Below are 20,037 nucleotides of genomic sequence, written 5' to 3' on the forward strand. Positions count from 1 at the left end.
AAGGCTGCTTTAAAATGGTAAATTTATTAGGGCTGTATATTGGAAAGAACTTGGCGATACATATCCTGATACCAGGGATACAATTCAATATAGATTACATTGCAATTTGAAGTAACTGTAGTATAAAAACACATGATTCACATAAAATCTGTACAACACTGCAATCTAGTGGTCATGGTTCAAACACTACACTAAATGAACCACTGTCTGCCACCAATCTTTACATGTAAACTTTTTAAATTTTTTAAAAATCAATACTGTTTTTGAGAATTGATTCAGTTTTGGCAAACAAGCTATCACATTACTTATATACTTTTATATATTTTGTGGGTGCAGGGTGTCCTCCAGGACCAGGGAGCCACTGATGTAGAGCAAAATAAGAAGAGTATAAGAAGAAGAGCATTTCTACTGGTCTGTCCATTCATGAAGACCAGCCAGTTTGTATTAGTATTTATTGGTTTTCATCATGGAATGTTCACACATTTTTAAAGGCAGGTGGTGTTTAAAAATAAAAATCCCATCAGTGCATAAAAATCCCATCAGTTTGATGCTAGCCATTGTGGGTGTCTTATGTTAACCACACTAAAAGACCTTTTAAAGACTTAAATACTTTAAAAGGACTCAAATCTGACACTCTCTCACATTTTAAGACAATTTGTCATTATGCCCAAATGATTTTGCAATGAATCTTGCAGGTTTTTAAATTACTTCCCATCATGCTCCTGGTGAAAATTTACAAGAAGAGAAAATATTGAACAATGAAGCAGAAAAAGAAGCAGAACCCAGATGCAAAATGTGGACACAATCCTTTTTAAATGAATGGGGACAGCAAAGTCTTCATGTTTCGTGCTGGAGAACACTCAACTACTGGTTATTCACAATGTCACAGTTAGCATGACTAAAAACTATAATATGATATTAAATCCGGATGATTTTGATCTGAATGTCAAGGTAAGGAAAACACAGGGCAGCTCTCCTGATCACCTTACACCAAACATTTTAAATAATGGGCGCATACTCTAGCAAGACCTATGTGATTTCACTCCAACACTGGAAATGTGTCTGCAACAGTGAAATTGCTTAACAAGTGATTTGGTGTGAGGCTGGCATCAGAAGCTGACAGCAGAATTGGCACGTAGTGTTCTCCTCCATGCGTGGTGAGCTGTCCAATGATGTGGTAACAGCAGTTTGAAAAGAAATGGTTGGCTGGTTTCAAGTGTCTCAGAGAAAGCTAATGCTAGCCTTCACCCTCCCATTTGCTAGGAACGGGCCACAATTAAATTGGGGAGACATTTGGGTGACAAAAAAAGAACTACACATACACTCACCATCCATCTTATTAATAACTACTACCTTTTTCACCAATTAGTAATAATGAGGCTCCTCTACCTCCAGAACCTATCACACATTTCTATTACATTTATATTCATTTTATAAAGTGAGTGTATATCACACAATACGTAATACTGTTTGATTTATTAGCTGTCAGACATATGCCCAGTAAGTATGGCTTCTCTGGAGCAGTGGTCCTGGTCCTGGAGGCACCCTGCCCTGCACATTTGACTGGTTTCCCTGTTTTAACACACCCGCAGCAGCGGGTGAGGTACGGTGGGAGAAGAGAAAGCAATAAATGTGCAGGACAGGGTGCCTCCAGGACTCGGATTGAGAAACACTGCCCTGGAGAACAATACAGACTGCTATTACCAGCCTGGACCAGCAGGTGATGCTAAAGGTGTGGCTTTATCCAAACCCCACTCTGCTGCCCTCATATGCTCTTTCTCCCTTGGCATGTGCTCTTCTTCTTGTTGTGTCAAGAGCTGTAAATCAGACACAGTTATTGGGAATGTCTCTATAGGTACTGAAAAACAGCTTCTATGATGGAGTGCATTGGTCTGCTCTCACAGTGCACTTTTCTCCATCATAAAACTCCCGTCCAAACCTAATTTAATTAATGGTAGTGGAAACACACTGCTAACTCTGAAGCTGTTTGTGTTTGTTAAATTGGATAGTAACCCAATTTCTTCTTTAAGCGAACAAAAGTAAACAGTAAGTCACCATGCACCATAAACCAGTGTATTGTTATGCTTAAGAGAGGTCATACACTGTACACTTGCATCCTTTTAGATACCTGGCTCTGACAGCCCGGTCACAGAAAACAATAAAGGGTGAATTGGTCCTTGTTGCAGATTGTGGTACCATTTGAATGTCTTATGTAGGTAAGTGTAAGTAATGCTGGGAAGACCCACTACCATCCACAAACCCTTTACTAGAATACATTCAGAGATCGTCTGTTTAAGTGCAAAGTACTGGTCGCTCTACCAATATGCTCTGCAAATAACCGTCAATTACTGTAAACTCTGGCATTATTATCTGACCTGTATCTCTCAGAATGCACCGTTCTATACAACACATTTGGCCTTTGGCAGTTAGCACTATCCTCCAAGCGTGTTCAGCTGTGCAATGACTTTGATTTAGCAGCAGGCTTCATGTGGCTTGTAGAAAGCACAAGCTAGCCTTCACCCTTCCAGTGCTGACAGAATTGCATGATAAGGGGAGTTAAGGGGGGAAAATTTTCAATTTGGCAGAAATGTTATTTAAAATTATACATACAATAAAAAATTGTGAAGGTGACTCCTGTGAAGGTTGCGATCTGATAAGAGGGAACTGGCTGGCGTTCACAATCTGTGGGCAATTTCCTGCATAAGGAAAAAGGTCTCGTTCTCATTCCCCTGCTGCTCTTAACACATGCCACACAGCTCACCTGCCTGCCCTCCCCACTGCGCTGTTCAGTCTCGGGCAGTAATGACTTACACAGGACTGTGTGTACACCGGACAACTATGGCTCAGGTGCTGTGCCCCCTGCCTGCCAGCACTGTAGATTACCCATTGAAACAATCCTTTTTTTACTCATTACTCACTGAATCACTGAAGTGCAGATTTATAATTTGTATCACATTTGTGTTCGTAAGAAGAAGAACAGTCACACAAGCCAGACCTGTCATCAGAGTCGGGTAGGTTTTATCAGACAGCATTCATGAGATGAGAGTCACAGTGTAAAGATCAGAGTCTCATTTATAACATTGGGAAATACTGCTTCAGCAATATAAAGCCAATGACCTTCAGCAATTGCTTCTTCTCCTTTGTTGACTACAGCAAATGTATAGCTAAAATAACAGTTTTGTTTAGGGTCTATTCAGGCTGGCAGGACATTATGCACAGGCTGCTGTTGCTGCCCCATAAGTCATGGGGTGGTGCTAACTGTATATGTCCTGTATATCACTGCTGTCCAATGAAAATCTCCATTGTCTGGATGAATAGATCAATAGAAATGCTCAATATTATTAGGAATAAACTCTTATTTTACATCATCTTACATTCAGAGTTCAGCCAATCAAGTTGTTGTTATTTTGTAGATACATGTTTTTCATTGGATAGCGACGACATTAAATTTTCTTTTCTCCCCAATTTTAGATAACCAGTACCCAACCCACTCGTTAGTACTCTTTCCTTATCACTTGTTATGCTCACGAACACACATGAAGGAAAGGTCCCAGTACCTAGCTCTGATGCATTGGCTTATCCTAGAGATAGGGGGAGTTCACATTAATAGGAGTGTGTAATTGGCTTTCCAAATTGGGTAGAAAATGGGGTAAAATAACGTAATGGTGCAATTTTTAATTCATTGTTTGTCATTATGTTTGATTGGCAGAACAAATGGCAGTAATAACTGTAGAATTATACGGCCCCATTAGAAGCCTGCAAAAACTGCTATCCACTGTCCATCATACAGTAGTACAAATATAAAGTCATTCAATCTGGACCTCACAGGTTAGAGGTAAACTAATTTAATTGAATAATTTCTCATCACCTCCACACTGTTTTAACCAGTTGTAGGTTGTTGTGTATGTATGACCAGCCAGATCTGTAGCCTCAGTGCACATTCTGACCTGCCAGCGCAAATCAAAAGGTCTATGAATAATAGGGCTTGTCAGACTCAGTTATTGCATCACATTGGTTCCTGGAATCAGTTTCCAAGCAATCAGACATCAAGATTGAAATGTAACACTGTTCCTTCGGCTCAATATCCTCAAGACAATGGCATTACACAAAGGGGCAGACTACATAAATATCACTGCAGTGATGTCCAATAATCTGTGTTGAATTATTTAGTTATTTCAATTAACCATTTAATATAATACGGTTTCTTATGCACTAAATGTATTTAGCTACTTTAAGTTGCACCCATTGCTGACACAGATGTGCAAATGCACACTCAGCCTGTATAGTCCCTGTAGAGCAGTATTACCTATAGAACAGGACTCTCTGGAGCAGATAAACATGGACCTATAGAGACAGCTATTCCAACAAAAGCGTGATGTCTAAACAGAGTATACTGGACTGGGTAAATGAGCCAAATGAGACCTGGTACTTCAGGGCTAAGAATAATGCACACAGAAAGTAAGGACATCCCATGATTAATTGCATTCTGGCTAATCAGGGTGTGATAACATCAGCTGTGCTTGCAGATGCTTAGGAAAATAGGTGCTGTTGGGGTTATTAATAAACAACAGAATTTTCCGTCCTATCCTAGCAGATGATGCAACACCTCTTTAGAACTGCTTTCTAAGAAATCTATGAGAATGCGAGGATCTTAGCATGATGTCCCTGTTGTCCACTCATGAAGCACCAGTCCCTCATGGGGAATGCTGTGGTTTACGATATGATACACTTCGCTTCTTGTTCTGGCTCAGATGTCACCAGGCTGTGGCTGGTGACATTTTCCCACAGGACTGTAAAAACAGGAGAAGTGTCGTTTTCAGGTCATCAAATGTCAAGGGACCAAGCGTACAACTCTGAATATAGACAAGGAAGTTAGAACACTAGATCTTATTGACAAAGATAGATGAAATCCCCAACAGTAATGAATAAAATAATGGAAGAAGCTTCCCCAGCTGAAAGAGGCTAAGGCCAGGGGTTTGCCTCAAAGAGAGCCAAGTTTTAGCATTGCAGCTTTTTGCATGTGCCTGCACCATTAATCAAAGTCGTGCCTATTTTATAGATAGAATATGCAATTCACAATAAGATGCCACAGTGTTTTAGCATGCTCTTAGCAAGTCTTTCCAGTGCTTCTGTTTCTAAGTATTTGTTCCCAAAAGATAAATAGCTTACATTGGATTTTCTTATACAGGTTTCTGCAGTGTGAACAGCAAAAGGCTAACTCTCCCCATGCCCTCAAGTCACATTTGTATCTGGCATCTCGTTCCCACTTAATTTTATTTATGTGGGGCGTCACCAGTGGGGTTACAGACTACGGTACTGCTCTAGGAACACTGTCTGATTCAGCTCCTCGGTGTATCTGACAGAGCAGCCTCTTATACACAACTCTGACTCTTTTATTTAACATGACAGATAAGAACAGTAATCTTGGCTACATAAAGTTAGGGCCATGAAAACACATTTAGCTGTTTTATTAAACACCATGTAGCAGCAGAAAGGGTTAGAGACGTACCCACAGAGCTCACTTAAACACACAGTGTCAAAAAACGTATGAACTTATGAGACACATTAAATAGTTTCATGAAGATTGGACTGGAGATTATTTACATTTCTATCAGATTACAGAACCGAAGTTGTGCTGTGTTTGTCTTTCACACAAACTAAAGCTTTCACAGATTCAGATTCACAGACTAATTAATGACATGCTGTTCAAAGATGGTGTACCAAAAGTGACACTAGTGTCTTTCAACTAGTTGATTAAGCAAGAATCTTGCTACAAAAATCATAATAGGACAATAAAGTCATAATAAATCATAGTACTTTCACTTTGGTTCTTTAAGTACATTTGATGTCAAATACTTTTTTTTCATACTTTTACTCACGTTGTAGTGGATAAAAAGTGCAGCGCAATGCTTCAACATAGCATGATGCTTTAACACAGTAACATCTAAGTTCTTTTTTGCCTACCCCACCTCAGTCAGTGTACTCACAACTGCATCATTACTATGCAAACAATCTGGATATGTGATCAAACATAGCTACACTATGACCATACACATTTGATTTGGTTCCCTAAAATCACATTAAGATGTTAATCAGATTTGTCCTCCAGTGTTAACAAATCAAATGCATCCTGTTTTTTTGTCCACTTATACCTTCATGTTGCTTTTATGTTTAATCAGAACAATAACTGTTGAAAGTAGTTGTGCACTATTAAAGAGATTTTTAGTAATGCCATTAATGAACCACTTTTAGTTACCGAAGGATCTTTTAATTTAGAGATGCCCCAATCTAGTCTATTTGCCCTCCAAACAAAGTTGGACACAGTCACATTTTACTATAAGTTTTGTTTTTTGGCCTACCTAGTGCTACAAGTGTTTAGCACTGCCACTGGTAAAGCAGAGTGATTCAGTCATACGTTTGTGTGGCTCACAAGGGAGTGCATTTTTTACATGGTTTTGGAGGAATTCGGGTGATAATAAACGGCAAAACACGAAACTAAACAGCTGCTTGCTCACAGTTTATGCTGACTCAACAGGTGGTCATAAAATAGAACCCTACCAAATAAATACTAATAAATAATGTTTTTTTCAATAGTTAACATAGCGTTCAAGAGGTTAAACCACTTAATTGCTGGCTGTCTGCTAATGGCACGTCTACAACTGTGGTGCAGCTCAAAAATGAACAAAGGATTGGAAACTCTGATCTTGTTGTTGACATCTCAGCTTTTAATAGGTGGTTCTTCAAGATACCCCATTTGTAAAATTACACATGTGAGGATAAACAACCAAATAGTAATTTAGGAACCTTTTATTTTTATGTGCTAAGTCTTAGTACTGTAGTTTGTTCTAGTGAAGTACTCTCATGGTCAGAAATGGTATAATCCTGTTAAATCAAACACTTAAGCCACCAGCTGCACACTGACACATCCAGAATCAGTTCCCTTGGACTTTCAGCAGAATATTAGCAACCGGCATGACATGATCGATGTGTGCCCATGAGTCACTCTGATTATGAGTCATCTTGTCAGAATAGCCGCATGAAAGCAAAGCCCTTCGTTTCTTAATATGGCCAGTGACTAAGCTGGATAAAATTAGCATCTTTTTGTGCCACTTTCTGACATGAGGCCAGGACGTAACCTTATAGTAGTGATGGTTCCTTCAAATGACATGTTTTTCATGCCCCCAGCCTTCGTGACCATCCACAATAAACAATGTGCGAGATTTCTTGACAGCTCTGAAAAAGCCCCTTGACGCTCATCATCCTGAGTGTCACTAACACTCATGGTGACTGTTGCCACTTTCAAGCAGTGAGAGGGTGTGAATTCATTGCAGCACCATTCAAACAGACACGCCCCCCACCGGCCGGCCAAAAATACCAGTTCTGAGAGCTATGGGCCCTTCTGCAGGCTCCTTTCAGCACGCCTTTTGTGCGATTATCAACAGGCTTGGCTGGGAAGGTTGTGGGACAGCTGCCGAGGTCTAGGGTGTTGCTGGCAGGCCTCGACCGTGGCATACTTCCTGCCCATCACAGGAGGTGTGCTGGCAGGGGCGCAGTTTAAAGTATGCCCTTTACCTTATACAGATGTCATATTAAACGAATTTTTTTTTTTTTAACTAACACTATCACTTGCATCAGTGGTAAAGTTGGGCAATTAATCAAAAATGAATCAAGATTTATTCAGAACCTCTAATCTATTCAGAACCTCTAATCGATGTAATTTTATTCATGTTAATTTCTTTTGATTTGTATAGTTACGTATCAGTCTAGACTGCGACAAAGAGCATGCACATGAACATCAAACAGTTTATGTAATTGCTGTAAATCACCCAGAACTAATTGATACTATATGGTTAACTACAGGAATTCTGACTGCATTAGAAACACCTATCCTGCAGAGCCACTTTACCCACGATAATGTAGGGCGGCCTACATTAGAGCTATACTATCTATATCATTAGCTACATGCTGTCACTTGCCAAAGTATCATTGTTGTGATGCATTCCAGTTCACTTCATCATTAAAAAAGGTACAACTTTTAAAGAACATTTTTTGGCCTGGTAAAAAGAATCTTCACACTGATTAAAAATGTATAGATGGTTTTATATTTGTCAAAGACCCTCTTTGGCTGACTGTATTATCACTTGGCATTATATTGAGCATTCCCTGTCCATCTTTACTGGTAATTTACTTGGCTAGTAGTTTGAAGTGCAGTGGCAAGCTTGACTTACATCAGCAAAGGTGTGCACAGGCCCTTCCAGGTGCAACACTGATGTAACATGGATGACACCTATTGCAAGATTATGGCCTTTGACTGATCACTAAATTTGGCACAGCCCAAGGAAAAGTTAACTGAAAAACAAGTATTCTTTAAAATAAATATATAATCAAATGAATATGTGGAGTTATCCCAAAATGCCCTTTTAAAAGAGGGTTTGGAACAATGGAACAATGTATGTAAATGTTCTATATTAATGCAATGTTAAGGTTTATGGGGGCAGTAAGTGTTTGTTTGTTTAGAAACAATGACATTAGAATAAACACCCATAAACAACACAGACAATGAATGAACACTTGTCAATAATTAATATGTGAACTGTGTGTTTCTATCCTTTCTCTCAATTTCTTTCCTCAAGAAGGCCAAGTGTTTACAGCTTACACAGGATATCTGGATTTTCTAATCAATCCTTTATTAAAGTAAACCAGGTGAGCTGCTGGTGGAATTGAACAAATCCATACAGTGGCTGAAGTTTACAGAGAAGTCAGAAACCAAACCTGTGTTCTTCTTACTGTGTTCCTACCTACAACCTTTGTACATTACTGTATACAGTTATGATCAGATATTGACATACACTGTGGGCAGAGTTTGAAGATTGTGTACATAAGTCTTCCATTTGTGCAAGACAGGGTCTTATCCAATTCAAGGTGGAGCCCCATACCTATTACACTATGGCCCAGTTGTCTACGACCTGTGAAGGCTTATCACCAGCCAAGAAGCTTTATACATATGTTCTGCCTTTGCCCTTTCCATGCATAATTTTAGGTCAGAGATTTTTGTCAGATCTAATTGGTGTTATTTTACTTCTCTTTCCAATCATCAAAACGATGTTAAAGCCTATGTCACCCTACTGGCTAGGAAATTAATAGTGACCAACTGGAAATCTAAAACGCCTCCCACTAATACCCATTGGATATGACATATCTTCATTTTCTTTAAATGGAAAATGTGGCTCCTCTAATAAGTGTGAGAAAATGCTGGATCCATTTTTTCATTTGTTAAACCTTTCTCTCCCCCGGACTGAAACCTCTGGCATAGGTTTATACTAATTATAAATGATCACTGATACTGCTTATGATTAGCTGACTGATATGTTATCTTTGTGTGTACTGTGGAAGGATTTTTGTTGTGTTTTGTAATTGGTTAATTGTCTTTTCTTAAAATATCTTCTTATAATGTCTTGTTAAATGTTTGCAGAACATAATTGGTTTACCAAACTCCAATAAACATAGAATTTTCTGCGTAAGTTTTGCTTAAATGAACACAGGGTTGAAAATATACTGGTTAAACATATAAATTCATCCACTTAGATTTTTACTTTAATAATACTGAAAGTTCCAAAATGTCAAGGCTTCACAAGGACTAACAGTCCTGTTAGTGATCATGATTTACTCTCGGTGGACTGACCAATACATAGTACAATGGGAAAGTCCAGGGAACTCAGTGCAGATCTGGGAATAATGATCGTAGATGATTATGAATTTTGGTCAGGAATGTCACTTGGAGCCATTTCTAAACAACTGCAGATTCCAAGACAAATCAGTTTAAACTATTGTAAATAAGTACAAGTTTTTTGGAGGTGTAGCCATTTTGCCAAGGTCTGGAAGGAGACCCAAACTGTCACCTTCAGTGGGAGGAAATTGATTTGAATGTTCAGGAACAACCCAAGAACTCAAGAAGCACAGGTCTGCCATGAACTGGGTGCTGCTGGAACACAAACCAGTGTCACTGTCTAATGGGCTAAGAGGCTGTCGTCCAAGAAAGAAGTCCCTGCTCCAACATCAACACTCTACTCTAAGCTCTACTAGAGTTTGCAGCTGACCACATTGATAAAGCAAAATCTGAAAGAACGTTTTGTGGTCAGAGACTGTGTTGCTTGGCTACAGTAAACAGAGGTGTGTTTGAAAGTTGGACACAATAAGATGTCCCAACAGGACAGTGATCCCTAACACACATTAAAGCTTAACATGGAATGGATAAAGCAGGCTAATGATGGCCTTCCCAAAGTGCCGACCTTAACTCTTGAAAATATGTAGATTGTGCCTAAAAGTGATCTCTTTTCCAGGAAACCAACAAATGTAACTGAATTCTACCAATCCTACCAAGAAGAGTGATCAAAAATCCAAACTGAATTCTGCCAGAAGTTTCTTAGTGGCTGCAGAAAGCATCTGGTTATGGTGCAACTTGCTAAAGAACATTTAACCACATATTAGGTGTGCTGTATGTACAGTCATGACCCTAAAAAAACTAAAAAATAAATCTTTAGAATTAATGTCCATGATGAGTGCATGTCAAGTTCCAACCACACCTGTAGATCTAGTTCTACTCAATAAACAAGCAATCAAAGCTGTGAAACTAAATGTGTTGCTTTCAGGAGTAATTCATGTCTAAGACTGGAGTCAGTAACAAGCCGCTGAAAGACCAGTGGCACTTTACACTGGTGAAACAAGGACACGCCACGGTTAATTTTATACAGTGGCGAAATGCAATCAGTCATGTGGCTACATCATGACCTTGTGCTGAATTTGGCGAGTCAGGGAATCTAAGTATTGCTCTGCATTCTTTGCCACTCACAGCTCTTTGCCTGCTTTCAAGTCTGCCTGCACAAAGTATCCTGAAGCATCAATTTCGCAACAACAGCCTGAACCTTGACTCGAAAGGCTCTTGCGGATTGTGCCGGCATTCGTCTCAGTTTTTAAATACTGCTCTGTTGCTTTCCTCTCCAAGGTCTAGTTTCAGCATGAGCCCTCTTACAAACGGACCGCTCTCTGTTTTGTATTAAAAATGACTCAGACTCCCAATGCTGATGTTGCTGATTCTTTTTCCATTTCTTTTTTTTTTTGCTTAATGTGTTTCTCCCATTTTGTCTTATTCCTCAAGGGATGGAATGGGTTTCTGTAAGTAACGGGATTGATGTTGGATCAGTTTATATCCTTTGTTTACATGTGAATATGATTATGTAGGCACAAGTGATGTATATAAGCACTGATGACTGATCTTTATTAGCCTAGATATATAAAAGGCCTTGTATCAGGACATGTGTGTGTGTGTGTGTGTGTGTGTGTGTGAAATGTGCCAAAACACATTTTCTAAAGAAATCTATATACTGAGCAATGACTAATTGTTTATTAAAGTAGCACATCACACTTCAGAAGTTAATTTACACTCATATAGTGAGGCAAAGAAAACTGCATGCTCTGTGTTTAGCTATAAAGTTGAAGTGGTGTATATTTGTCATGTTTATTTGTACACTTGGCTTCACTTATGACATTTTTGGGGCCTGTCTTTTTTATTCTAAAACATTTTATTTTCACTTGACCATTCCAACCCATCTATATATGATATATGTTAATGATCTCTGTTCTGATCTACTGTCCTCTATTTGTGCCTCGTTCAAAAAGTAGTCCAGGATGAAATACTGCTTATAAGTTCAGTGTAAATGGGCTGTAAATATGGCACAGTTTTTTTTTTATTATAAGCCTCGACTTTCTTGTGCCAGACAAACCGTTTATCCATATGGCCAAGCCAGTTTTATTTCATCACTCCATAGAACTGTGTCCCAGAACTCCAAATTCCTTCCGTCAGATTCCAGTCGACCCTTCTTGTGCTTCTTGAATAAATTTGGCCTTTCTAGGAATGTTTAAGGTCTTGGATGTCTTCTTATACCCACTGCCCTGTTGGTTTGGTCTTTCCATTTTTGTGTCATCTTTCATTCTTCCTCCTGTGAAAGTCAAACTTGTGCAGTCTCATTCTGATGGTAGATGCTGTACTTTGACATCAGATGTGGTAAGAGCTACCTGTAGGCTATGTGATGACATTTTGATGAGTCATGGTTGTTGGAGACATCTTTATGCATCTTGTGGTCTTCTCCTGGGCTAAATTTGCTAGGCGAGAGCTTTTCAAATCCCTCCTCAGACTCATATGCATCATGCATCTTCAACCAGACTGATATGCATCTGAAGGCCTTAGAAAGTTCTTTCTTGCCATGGTAATAACCATTTATTTGGCAACAGCCACTTTATCAATCAAGTGCAAACCAAATTAAATGTCTGAGGTTTAAATAAAACAGGCTTTCCAGAATCCTGTTTGCCTAATGCCTATTTTTTGTAATAAATGTGGGTGTTACCTAATTTACAAATCATTGTTTCAAATATTTTTTAATTTGTTTAGTGCTTACCTCAATATTTCAGTACTGTTAAAATGAGAGATCCCCTTTGTTTACATGTTCAAAAACACAAAGTTTTCCTTGGGGTGTGCTAATTTCTTCACATATAAAATTGAAACTAAGTACGAGTTGTTTGACATGATGTAGCCAGATCCTTCTGAATGTTCTTTAGTGAGTTGGATTTCTCTCTGTGATTCTTTCACTCCTCTTTTGCCCCTCCTTATTTTAGCTGGGACACCAATAAACAGGCCCTGCACATGATGCTCATATGAAGGATGACTTATTGCTGTGCAGTGTTTTGGCAGCTAGCTTGTGACTGCAAGACGTCTGGTTATGAAATCTAAAGGCCATAGTGTTCCGCACACAGATTCTCATGGATTTTATGATAGCAGAAAAAGATGTTACATAAGGATGCTTTTACAAATAATTATTTTAAACATTACTGTTACTATTATTTTTATTATTTGGGAGAGCAGAGTAATAAATATTATTTAATTTTAAATGTTGGGTTATGTTTAAAAAGTGAATCAAAAGGGAGAGTGTTTTAGTAGAAGTGGTGTAAAGCTCATTAGCTTTAAGCACTGTTGTTCTGTACATATAGTGCCATACAGTGTATATTGTTACAGTTACTTACAAAGCCTAAGAAAAACTACAGAAATCTGATGTGCAGATTTGCATTTTAAAGGGCAGCATAAAAATAAGCAAAACCTGTAAGCTTTCAATAAACCGGGGTTTATGTTTGCTTTATGTTTTGTTGATCTCTTGTCCTATTACTAGTTTCCCGTAGGTTGGGATTCCCGTATGTTTCCCTGCTTTGTGACTATCAGTTGTAAAAGCGCTGTCACAATTGGAAACAAACCAAAGAAGCACAAACTGGAGAACCAAACTAACAGGAACCAAGTAAGCCAATCAGTACATATAGTGAACTGTCATGCAACACACAAGGCCAGACAAGGAAGACTGAAACAAAGGGACTACGCTAGTACCTTGAGGAACTTTTGAAGGTTCTTCAATTTTAATATTGTATGTGCAGGAACCTTCAAGAAAACTGTTTTGGAAGAAACAGGTTTCTCAAAGGTTCTTTGAAGCTCCTCAAGGAGCTTATCATTTTAACAATGAACTTATACACAGAGACAAAGAACTGGAACTGAAGAAAACCACACACTGGCTGGAAATCTAGCAACTCTACTCACAAACAGCACATTCTGACTACTTACTATTGCATATATGTTTATTTGTATTAATTCTAGCGTTATTTAGTGCCTTTTTTTTGGCAAAACTATGCATACTGCTGAGATAAAGTTTTAAACCATTATCTGTAATCTGTCATCCACAGTTTAGTTTGCCAAAGCAAGCAAGCAAGTTGATGCCATCAGCTGTGGAGATGCTGGATTAATAACGCAGCACTGGCAGGCAAATCTGTGCTTCTAATGTTTCTTCAGCTGACTCAAAGGCAGAGGCGTTACATAGGGAAACACCAGTTGATCCTAACCAGCCCACGCACATTCTTACATACACATACCCATACAAGAGTCTTTGGGCTGTATTTGCTTCTGTATTGCTGAAGCTGATTATGTTGTGTCTACACTTAACAGAGCCCTAGCTTTAATCTCTGGAACCAAAATGAAGTCTCTTGCTGCGTTATTCGAACCACATCATTTGTTCATGAATTCCATTAAGCTGGGGCCATTTGGTCCCTATAAGGAACAAAATACATGGTCATCCCTCTACCCACACCCACTCCCACTTGAAGATGCTGGCTGCTGCCATACAGAACAGGGTGTGTTGCTGACTCACATATATAAAGAGCAGCATTAGCATCTGATCCTTTAGCATCAAGCAACAGTGACAAGAACCGTGTTCCAGAAGGATGGGGATATACTGTGAGCAGGGGTAAATACTAGCATGTGCTGAATGTGCTGAGTAGAATGCAATACACATGTCTGTTTACAGCGGATGATGTAGCTAATGTAATTATTATTATTATGTGATGAGCATGTTTCAAAGCGAAGGTCATTTTAGTTAGTTTCCATTTATTTGAACTAATGCTTTCCAGGATAATTTCTTGGTTAATTTAAGTTAATGTTAAGGGAAAAGGAGTTCATTTGATTATTGTTAAGAGAATATCTGAGTTAAATTGATTAATGTTAAGTTCATTTGAGTTAATACTTTCTAGAAGGATTTCTTAATTTATTTTAATTAATGCTAATAGAAAATATTAATTAAGTATTAATTATGTAATTAAGTTATTGTTAGGAGAACAGATTAGTTTATTTGGGTTAATGTTAATAGAATAGCTGGAGTTCATGTAAGTTAATGCTTTCTATGTGAAGAGCATAAATCATTTGAGTTAATGCTATGAGAAGAGCTGAGTTAATGTGGATTAAGATACCAGCTTTAATCTGAGACAATGCTTCCTATGAGTTCATTAAAATCATTGCTTTCTAAAAGAATATCTAAGTTTGAGTTAATGCTTTCTAGGAATTTAAGTTAATGTTAGTTATTGCAAATGATACATACTGACTCCTACTTGGGAGTAAGTTTAATTTCATGATAAAGCATTTTCTCTTTCATGAGAAAATACCAAATATATATTACCCAGACATGATTGGATAAGTCCTATACAAATTGTATGTGTATGTAATAAACCCATTATTGCTTATGTTGAATGTCAATCTCAGGCCACCTCTGGTCGAGCCCCAGAGAGATGTCACCTTTATGAAGCAAAAACAAAGACTCAACAGTTCTCGGGGAGTGAGAGGTCATCATGGCACCCAGCAACCTGCACATCACAAAGAGCAGCTCAAAGACACAATGTTCATAGGTCAGTGTTAAGTTTGTACAGAAGGAATACAGGGCGAAAAGAAAGCCACAATGAGCGATTTGTGAAGCCTTCTGTGTTTGTATGTTTATGTATAAAAAACAGTCCCTACAGCTTTGCTTGCACGGGAGGGCTTTTATCCCAAATTGTCCAGCCTTTCTGACAACTTTGTGCAATTAGTCCATAAAATCGCCTATGCACAGCAATGTCAGAGACAAATATTCATTTACTATATTTCCAGACAAAACCAGCATTAGGTACAAGTTATTCATTTTTCATAATGTATACAATGTAAGCTTGGATTAGGAACCTCAAAGGAACACAAGTTAAATAACAACAATGTCCAAAACTAAAGTTAAAAATGGGACCCTTAATAACCTTGAGTAGCAGACCACGATAACAGCTCCCATCAGATAAACTGCACTTAAAGGTTTCATCATTAAAAGAGAGAAGAGAAAATCAATCTTCACCCTCACTTCAGATCTATAGGTGTTTCTGTCCACCCTTCTAATGTGAGAAGATGGCTCAATAGTGTGAGTGTGACAAAAGAAAAGAAGAGAGACAAAAAAATAAACAAAAACAAAGGACACTGGCACTGAAACTGGACAACAGAGATGTGGAGAAGGGTCTTCTGGACTGATCTGGAAAAATAATTAAGCCAATAAATAGTAGTTTCTTATATTATTTAGAAGTGTGTTCTCTGTAGATGATTTGTCATTTTTGCTTGGAAAATGTATATAAGGTTTAACTGCAAAACACATTTAAATGCATTTAGTGTTGAATGATTTATTTAGCTGTTAAAGGAAGAAAACTGTATTCTTAAAATTAATTTGTAATAATGCATATCTAAATGAATATGCATTGAATATGCATGTGAATAGGTGTTTATATACTCATAGCACACTCGTCTTATTTAGTCCAGACTCAAAGACTGTTTCCACATTGAGTATTCATAACTCATACTGCATAATCCTTAGTTCACATTATATGCTTACAGCATCTGGAGCAGTGTGCCCTCAGTGCTGTGAGACATGGCCTGTGTTTTCTCTTTTATTGATCAAGGTTAGGATTCAAGCTTTAAAAGCTGGTGTTAGATCAGCATGAGAGAGTGTGTAAAAGGGCAGACTGCAGACAGGCCCAGCAACACAGCCATAAATTCTCAGCAGCTGTGAGATGAGCGCTGGTATTTTTGGAACTCGTTTCATATTAATTCAGCTCTAAAAGCTCCAGCCCCTTGTGTCTTACAGGCAGTAAATTTCTGTGGCGATGTCACTTTTGATAGCATCAGGACAGAGATGTTGGAGGCACCTGGGGATTAAAGTGTCGAGATTTGTATTTGGAATTTATCACTATTATTTCAAACAAATTACGTAGGATAAGTCTACTATACAGTTTCGGGTAACTGAGTTATAATTTGCTGAAACTTCCACCTTTTCTTTACCCTAAGTGTGATCAATCAACAAGACATGTTTAAAGCGTCTGAAGTTTTGTTTTACAGTGGAGCTCTGTAACTAATGAGGTAATGGAAGCTTAAACACTAACAATTAGCATTAGCATCATGCAAAAGACATACCTACATAGGTTCACAATGGTCATGAATAGGCCATCATGCAATGAAATTAACACAAGGCACATGGTTGAGATCTGATGTTGCTTCTTTAGTTTTTAAACAGGAGATGGTAGGCTCATGATGTTAAACACTGGACTTATGTCATCACTAATCTCATCTTGGTACATGGATGATCAAAACCACCTCTGAACCCACTCAAAACGCATCCAAGCCTGTATTTTAGGTAATCATAACCACTTATACTTCAGAACAATGTGCAATATCATTCCACACATTGCTGTTGAGTGTGAAAGTCATGTAGGTGATATCATGTGGGTGATAATGTAGTTCCAATTTTAGCTTAAATGTTTAAATGTGAAAGATGTGAAGAAAGATTTATTCATGTTGAAGTTTATGTAGAAAGAAGCAAACATCAGAGACACACTACTCCTATAAGCTGCATCAAGTTCTTCAGTAAACTCTAAATAAAATAGACCTGCACTGAAACCACAAGGCTCATGTAGTAATGCCGTTCCAGAAACCACATAAGCAACACAAATAACTCACTTCAGACAAAAGGCCACAGCCTCAGCTACATTCACACTACAGATAAAAGTGGAACAAATCCAGTTTACTGCCTAAATCCAATTGTTTTGTTTGGTCGTTCACATTGGCCTACATCTGACACTGGCCTGAATGGGAAACCAGTCTAGACCAGTCGAAAACGCGAAAGCACTCAGCATGTTTATCTTTTCTGAAAGTTAATAGACTCACGCTCAGATCATGGGCTCATGAGGCTCTCAAAGACCCCTAACAACAAGGGGCCCCTGGCAGCTGGCCCAACTGGCCCAGTGGGTAATCCATCCCTACCTGATGTCAAAATCAGCTGAGCAACCGACTGCTTTACTGTAACTGAAACCAAAACAGTTGTGCAAAAAATGTCGAGTTTCTGTGCTTCTTTTAATTATGGCAGGTGACATGATCAGAAAAAGGAAGTAAATGACGAAGATAAAGAGACTTAGTCTAGATAAAGAAGTGCAAGCTGGCTTTACCTATCCTTTAAACAGCATAGACAGAAATCATAGAATATAGAAGAGAAGAAATATCCATTACAGGAAACCAAAGAAACCAAAACTGCACCGCAGGGGTATAAGAACACCAGAGACAACACAGAAACACCTGAGAGGATAACGCGAGGGGGGTGAGGCTACAAAGGAGGCACAGGTGGAAACACTGTAGCGTCTCTCTTATTAAAATATCTTTTGAGTAACCCTCAAAAGACATAAACAGGTGCTCTTACTTATCGAGGGACGCAAAAATGTAACCATGGTAACAGGGTATTGTAATGCTGTAGTCATAAGGGGTCTGATCGCATACTTAAAGTAAGGATGAGCATTGAACTGGATCAGTGTAAAAGTCTATGCAATTCTGATCTTAGACTGAGGTCGCAATACAGCATGTTGGATACAAACATAGCATTGGTTAATTAAATATATTTGGGTTTTGGGGGAAATCCACTAATTTTCATCTCCAGCAATTCCCTTATATTGAGAAGTTCTGTGAAAATGATACTTTTTAAGTAAAGAAACAAACTAACAAAAAAAGCCAGCGCCATACAAAACATAAACAGAACGTAATCAATATGTATATAATAATATCTGACCAAAAAGGGTTCTATATAGTACTGAATCTGGTCCTTTAACTATCTACAAGATGTTTTTCTTGCATGTTAAAAACATTTAATGTTTTAATATTTTTGGATACAAATGGTTCTTTGAGTTCTCACAGTTACTCCCCTTAACATTACAGTACTTGGAATCCTTAAATACCCCCCTTTAACCTCTTCAAAATCAAAACTCACTCTTCAGATGGTTTCACACTGGTTTCTGCCCTCCTCTCTCTTTTGGCTTAATGACAGTTGGTGGTTGGACCTCAAAGGACCCCTCATGCCCTGTTGAGCGATTCTGCTCATTTTATAACGAGTGGAAGCTCATGGCTCCCATGCCTGGTCGCCGCGGAGACGTGGCCGTCTGTACTCTGGCTGGGATGATCTACGTCGTCGGCGGGCGCGATGATCTCACCTGTGTGAGCAGTGTGGAAAAGTAAGAGTGAGAGTGATTACGACAGTCTCCATTTTTTTCTTTTTACTTCCCACAATAACCACATGAATGCGAGAAAGTGAGGTGAAAATGAGTAGACGGGGGCTTCAAAAGACTAAATTCTTGCACTCCAAAATTCCAAGCACTCCAACCACTGCCCTATTTGTATTAAATGAATTATGATATAATATTATTGCTGATTTACAGCTTTTTTTCAGCTCTGTTCATTATTCTGGATTCCAAATTTGCAGCTTCTGACTAAATATTTTGAAACCTGTGATGTTAAATAAGACTTGAGTATTACAGGCATCTTAGATCAAAACTGAGCTCATGTTACTGAAAGCATTGATTCCAAACTTTTGAACAGTATTATATTCCCCTGCTTCTGCACTTTTAGTTGGCTACCACTAGCACGAGTAACATCCTTTGGAGGACTGGATGCTATACTGACCTTCTCACTGCATTAGGCCATGTATCTGTATCTGTGCAGTCTCACAAATCTCCAACCTCAGACAAGCACTCAAAAAATCCTGGCATAAACCCACCCCCTTCAGAAAGCTCCCCTTGATTAATGACACCAGATACTCGTCTAATTACAGATCAAGAGCAAACAAAGCCAGGCGGCACAGTCTTTATTCCACCATCCTGCAGATTACAACCCTATCAGTTCAGTATAAGATCAGTATTTTACATTTCCCCTCAAACACGGTGAAAAAATCCACTCTTTAAATGTTTGGCCAATTAAAAAAGTACAGCCAGCGTTCTCATTATGGTTTAACTGGCTCAACAGTCTATGTTTTGTTCATGACATCTCCTAGCAGACTGAGCTGGTTCTCTGAAGTTCATGTTGCTGAAGTGCCTGTCTAGAAATGGACGACTCCCGACACAATCACAGTCACAGCTGAACCCATCCAGTGTTGCCAACTCAAAACTAAAATAAAAAAAAAGAAAACAGAAAGAAAACAAAAAAACCTACATAACTCAAAAGTGTGTCAAAGTGTGTCTTTTAAGGTCACCTTGCCGGTCCCAAGCCTGGATAAAGGAGAAGGGTTGAGCAGCAGTCCCACCCCACATGACAGTGTTTTGACTAAATTTGATATGCTAACATTTAACAACACAGGACAAAAC

The sequence above is a fragment of the Salminus brasiliensis genome, chromosome 20, assembly GCF_030463535.1.
Source record: "Salminus brasiliensis chromosome 20, fSalBra1.hap2, whole genome shotgun sequence".
Taxonomy (NCBI): domain Eukaryota; kingdom Metazoa; phylum Chordata; class Actinopteri; order Characiformes; family Bryconidae; genus Salminus; species Salminus brasiliensis.